Below are 6605 nucleotides of genomic sequence, written 5' to 3'. Positions count from 1 at the left end.
AAGGCAGACACTTAACAGACTGAGGGACACAGGCACCCCTGAGAAATGTATTTCTATATACTGACAGTAACAAAAATAAAACAATAAAATTAAATTATACTCCTTACTCCATACTAAGACCTAAATGAGCATTGCAGAGAGACATTAATGAGGACATAAATGAGTCGAAGGATAACCATATTTTTGACCAGAAGACTCAATTTTCTTAAAAAAGATATCAATTATCTCCAAATTGATTTATTGATTCAGTGAAATCTAACCAAAATCCACCAGGATCTTTAGTTTTCTTATTTTTTAGTGTTAGTTTTAATTTTTTCATAGTCACACATCTGCCTTTACTGTGAGCAGCAGGTGCGACATCTCCAACAACAGTTACAAAATTAATTTAAGAGTTGCCTGGGTGGCTCAGTCAGTTAAGCATCTGCCTTCCACTCAGGTCATGACCTCAGGGTCCTGGGATAGAGCCCTGTGTCAAACTCCTTGCTTGGCAGGGAGTCTGCCGTTCCCTCTCCCCAGCTTGTGTTCTCTCTATCTCAAATAAATAAATAGACTCTCTAAAAAGAGTCATTTAAAAAAGCAGGGGTTCGGTGAAGCCACCCATTTGGAACTGTTGGCGCCTCATCTATAAATGCCAATCCAGAGCAGCAGGAAGAGGGCTCCAAAGCCCAAGAAGAACAAGGTCACCAAGATCAGCTGGTCTTTGTAGAAATCCCAGGTGTACCTGGTAGAGGTAACCTCATAAACAAAGGACCAGGTGGTGAAGCACATGCCAGTGGCCAACTGCACTGTGGTCAGATGTGGGAAGACAGCTGGCTTTCCTGGGCCGGTGGATCTGCTCATAGCCTCAAGCTCCATTTTGTGGGGCACAGGGTAATCCTCCACTCTGCCGTCAGAATAGCACGTTGGCGGGAGCTTCTTTTAATTTAATTTAACTTTTTTTTAGATGTTGATAAGATGATTGTAAAAATGTTTATGAAAATGCAAATGATTTATGATAGTCTTGAAAAAAAGAACAAAAGATGTAAAGCTATAGCAATTAAGACAGTATAGCATGGGTGTAAATAGAACAAATAGATCAATGGAAAAGAATAATAAGTTCTAAAATCTTCTGCTCATCAAAAGACATTGCTAAGAAAATGTAAAGAGAAACTGCATCTGAGAAAAATTTTGCAGGGAAAATATTTGCAGGACTTGATTTAGAATATGTAACCTTGTAGATCAACAATATGACAAATGACCCAATTGAAAAATGGGCAAAAGACTTGAACGAATATGTCACACAAAAATATACACACATAGCCAATAGGCTCAGGAAAAGGTGCCAAACATCATTAGTCATCAGGGAAATGCAAATAAAAAAACCACAATGAGATATATCTTACACTTATTAAGAGTGAAAATACCAAATGTTGATAAGGATGTAAAGCAACCAGACCTCTCCTACATTGCTGGAGAGGCTGTAAGATGGTGTGCTACCATGGAAAACCACTTGGCAGTTCCTTTTTTTTTTTTTTTTAAAGATTTTTATTTATTCATTTGACAGACAGAGATCACAAGTAGGCAGAGAGACGGGCAGAGAGAGGAGGAAGCAGGCTCCCTGCTGAGCAGAGAGCCTGACGCAGGGCTTGATCACAGGACCCTGGGATCATGACCCGAGCCCAAGGCAGAGACTTTAACCCACTGAGCCACCCAGGCTCCCCTACTTGGCAGTTCTTTACAAGGTTAAACAAACACAGAGCTGAGGACCCAGCCATTCCTAAGAACTACAAAGACTATGTCCACAAAAAGACTTGTAGAAAAATGTTCATAGACACTTCATTCATAATAGCCTCAAGACAGAAACAACCCAAGTGGCCATTAACAAGAATGGAATAAACAAATAGTAGTTTACTCATACAGTGGAATACTAGACAGCAGGGCAAAGTGATAAACACAACACAGGTGAGTCTCATAAATATGCTGAGCTAAAGAAGCCAGATACAAAAATAGCACATATTGTCTGATTTCATTTATGGAAAATTTAAGAAGAGATTAAAAAAAACTAATCAAAAGAGATTGTTATCAGAAGAGTGGTTACAGAGGGAACTTTCTGCATTGGTGAGGAATGATCCATGTCTTAATTTGGGTGTTGGTTACACACTGTGTATATCTGCAAACCTCATCAATCTGTATAGTTAAATCTGTTCACTTTATTGTATGTAAAATAAAAGCAAATTGGGTTCTTGAGTAGAGATTTTCATATTCAGAAGGAAGAAGAGAATTCTAGGTGGAAGGGACTATTATTAAACAAAGACTGATAAATGTGACTGACACTTTATTTTCTGGACATGATGAAAAATTTTGTGTTGTTATATCATGTGACTTATAGGATTGAAAAGAAAGGGGTAAAGGAGGGCAAAGTAGTAGCATGGAACCAGATCATACTCCTTCACTAGTAAGGAGAAGGATAATATGATCATAAAGTCTTAAAGATTTGTGGGGTAGGGTGAATGGCCTGAAGCAGAGGTTGGCAAGCTTCTTTCATAAAGGACCAGAGAGTAAATATTTTAGGCTTTGGGGGTTAAGTACTCTCTCTTGTACTCCATTCTGCATGATAGTGCGAAAGTAGCCATAGGCAATGCCTAAGAGGATGAGCGGCTGGCTGTTCTAGTACAATTTTGTTTATGGACACTGAAATTTTGGTTTCATAGAATTTTCATGCATCACAAAATGTTACTCAATTTTTTTTAACCATTAGAAAATGTAGGGACCTTTCTTAGGTTGTGGGTCATCATTGTCATTGTTACCATGTTAGAAAACGGTTCTTTGAGAATTTACCACAAGCCAGAAGCTAGCTGCCCCACCCCCCACCAGGTAGTGACAGTGCCCATGATCTCCATTTCATAAATGAGGTACTGATGCCTACAGAGGTGATGGAATGGCCTCCAGCACAGTGTTGGTGACAGAGCTGACCATGGACCCACACACCTGTTTACAGTTAGTGCTTAGGTCCTGTGGGCCATCAGGCCTCCTATAATGCTGATATAAGGCACAATTGATCAGGAATATGTTTAATGTCATGGATCTATATATGCCTAGTCACATGAATTTGGAAATAAAAAGCTAAAATAATTAAGAATATGAAAAAAATAGACAAACCCTAATTATTTTGAGAAACCAATATCTTTCTTTCTTTTCTTTTCTTTTTTTTTATTAATCTTTCTTTTTTTTTTTTATTTAGGAAGTTATATCTGATATGACAAATCTCTGTTTGATGCTCATCTTCAGAACTGTCCTAGCTACGCCTGGCCCTCTAATTTTCCAAGTAAATTTTTAGAACTATGTCGAATCCCTTTAAAATGTGTTAGAGTTTTGGCTGTAATCACATTGAGTTTATAGATGAATTTGAGGGAAGTTGAAACTTTATACTCTCCTCATCCATATTTTGTTAAGTAGAACCCTAATATCTGTAGGTTTTGATGTTATTTTGAAGGCAATCTTCTATTCTTTTATATTTCTTTTGTAGTTATTGTTACTGTATTCAACTGCTATCTCTTTCTTTTCTCTTTTTGTTTTCTTTCTTCCTTTCTCTCTCTCTCTCTCTCTCTCTTTCTTTCTCTTATTTCCGGTTAGTTAACATACAGTGTCATATTAATTTCAGGTGTCCAAATACTGATTCAACAATTCTATACAATACGGAGTGCTCATTATAAGAGTACTCTTAATTCCCTTTACCTATTTGTCCCCTTCCCCTCCCCTTCAGTAACTATCTGTTGTCTATGGTTAAGAGTCCTTGTTTTTGTTTGTTTCTGTTTTTTTTCCATTGTTTCCTTTGTTTTGTTTTTAAAATTCCACATATGAGCAAAATCATATGGTATTTGTCTTTTTCTGACTTATTTTACATAGTTACTCTTTTGCTCCATTACCGACATATTTCTTACTGGGTAAATTAGTTAAACAAGCAAGACTACAGATGTCTAGACTATCATAATTATCGTGCTCGGTCTGACAGACAGATATGGAACTCTTTTTACCCCCAAAGTGGAAATCACACAGGCCACAATCAATAAACGAGTGTAGTAAAGTTAGAAATGAGCAATAAAAGCAAATGAGGAGACAGAAAGAAAAACCAAGGTGTTGGGAAATTTAACAATATAAAATTAAATATAAGATAAATTTAACAAAATTATTCCTAGGTTAAGGAAGACATCAGAATTGCAATTTTAAAACTTTGCAAATGAGAGGCTCCTGGGTGGGTGATGGGCCATACAACTCTTGTTTTCAGCTTGAGTCATGATCTCAAGCCCTGGTCAAGCTCACTCAGCTGGAGAGTCTGCTGGAGATTCCCCCTCCCTCCCTCTGCCCCCCCCCAATAAATAAATAAATAAATAAATCTTTAAAAACAAACAAAGACTTTGCAAAATAACAAGTGCTTTACATATTCAAATCCACACTAAGCAGCTCTCAGAGGTACCTTTAAAAAAGGAAACTTGGCCCTCCTCCTACCCACAACACCATGTAAAAAATGGACAGGGAGATGGCAGTGATGTGTGTATGAGCCAAGGAACCCAAAGGATTGCCTGCAAGCACTGGGGGCCAGATAGAGAAGTAGAACCAATTCTTCCTCAGGCTTTCTTCAGGGCTCTTCTATAGCCATAGGTGGGGTCCTGCAGGAAACACAAGGAGCAGTAGGTGTTTGTCTTGATCCCAAATAAGGCAGCCACCTCCCCAATGCCAGATCTGCAGATCTTGACCAGATATCAGAGGAATTTGGAAGGGTTGGGAAGGAACTCCTTAGAGAAGTTCTAAGGGGTTCCAAGGAACACCTTGATTTTGGACTCTAGTCTCCAGAATTGTGAGAGAGTAAATTTCTGTTGTTTAAGGCACCGAGTTTGTAGTAGTTATGCCAGTCCTAGCAAACATACTATGTGGAATTTTATGTTACATTTTATGTTATATACATTTGAAATCCTGGATGAGGTGGGTGATCACCTGGGAAATGTAAAACCCTCATAAAAAGGCAAAAAATAAAAACAAAAGAAAACAAAACAAAAAACCAACCTTGAAATTGTGATCCACAATCAGCCCACCAAAAAGTTGGAGACTGTACAGTTTTATCCAAAGAATTTACCTAATCTTCAGAAATGTAGATATCCCCATGTTACATACAGTATTCAGTGCATAGAGAAAGTGGGATGCTTATAAAATATTTCTAGAAGGTTAACATATCCTGCTAATAAAGACAGAGAAGGGGGGGGTGCGCAAAAATAAACCAGTAGGAATATCTTATTTATGCACCTAATTAGTAAATTTCTAAAAAAAAAAAAAAAAACACCAACAATAAATTCAACCAAGCAATGGGTTAATAAAATAATAAGCTATGGCCAAGCCGAGTGCACAAGGCTGAGGCAATGCAAAGGAATCTAGTTAATGGGGTTTAAAGAAAAAAGTCCTGATCCTGTCAACAGGTGCTGAAAAAGCAATTGACAAAATTCAACATGCACTCCTGGTGGAAACAAACAGCGAACAGCAACAAAGTCAGGAGACCTGAGTGACCTGGACAAAGGGCATCTGCCAAAGAATTATTAAGGTAAAGACAGGAAAACAAAAAGGATGCCCACTGTCAGAGCTACAATTCAATATTTATTCTGGAGTTTCTGGACAATACAATAAGACGAGGGATAGAAATGACATGCAAGGATTGTTTTGTTTTGTTTTGTTTTTTAAAGATCTCCGTTATGAGACCAACAGAACTAGTAAGAGTTCCATAAGACAGGTGGACTCCAGATCCACATTCTATCTTTGTTCTATAGCAACAATGGCCAATAGAAAGCATCACTGAAACTTCCATTAATAATAGCTGCAAACTCGGGGCCTTGGGGGGCTCAGTTAGTTAAGCGTCTGCTTTCAGCTCAGGTCTAGATCCCGGGGTCCTGGAATCGAGCCTTGCGTCAGGCACCCTGCTCAGCCAGGAGCCTGCTTCTCCCTCTACTCCCCACCCTCCCCCTTGAGGTAGCACTGCTATCTCTCTCTCTCTCTCTCTCTCAAATAAACAAATAAAATTAAAAAAAAAATGGCCACAAACTCATCAAACAGCTCAGAATAAAGCTAACAGGTGCCTCAGTTTGTGTGAAGAATGAATACAACTTTTCTGGTGGAAGGAAAAGAAGACTTAAACACGTGGAGAGAAATGCCGTGACACGTGTCTGGCCTGAAGCAGTACCTTCCACCACCCTCAGCATATCATCTCTTTAAGAGGGAATAACACAACATATTTGAAATTAGGCTTTTTCTGGAAGCAGTAGTAGTTGACATTTATTCAATGCCCACTATGTGCCAAAACTTTTACAATTTTATTTCAGTTAAACTCTCTTAAGCCTCAGTTTTCTTGTCTGTAATACAGAGATAATTGTGACTTAAAGTGGCAAATACATTAAAACAACAATAAAGGTACAAACTTCCCAGTTATGAAATAGAGTAAGTCATGGGAGGAAAAGTACAGCATAGGGAATATAGTCTGTAATAGCATCATAACTTTGTATGGTGACAGATGGTAACTACACTTACCATAGTGAGCATTGCATAATGTATAGAATCGTTGAACCACTATGCTGTACATCTAAAAC

At 38.2% G+C, this 6605-nt stretch overlaps 1 pseudogene; it reads right to left on the bottom strand.

The window, feature by feature from the left end:
* Window positions 1-618: 618 nt before the first annotated feature.
* On the bottom strand, window positions 619-855 carry LOC111155401 (annotated as a pseudogene).
* Window positions 856-6605: the final 5750 nt, after the last annotated feature.

This window comes from Enhydra lutris, unplaced genomic scaffold, assembly GCF_002288905.1.
Source record: "Enhydra lutris kenyoni isolate GAN:26980312 unplaced genomic scaffold, ASM228890v2 scaffoldscaffold41, whole genome shotgun sequence".
Taxonomy (NCBI): domain Eukaryota; kingdom Metazoa; phylum Chordata; class Mammalia; order Carnivora; family Mustelidae; genus Enhydra; species Enhydra lutris.
The sequence above is the reverse complement of the archived record's forward strand: the minus strand, read 5'-3'. Positions and strand labels throughout refer to the sequence as shown.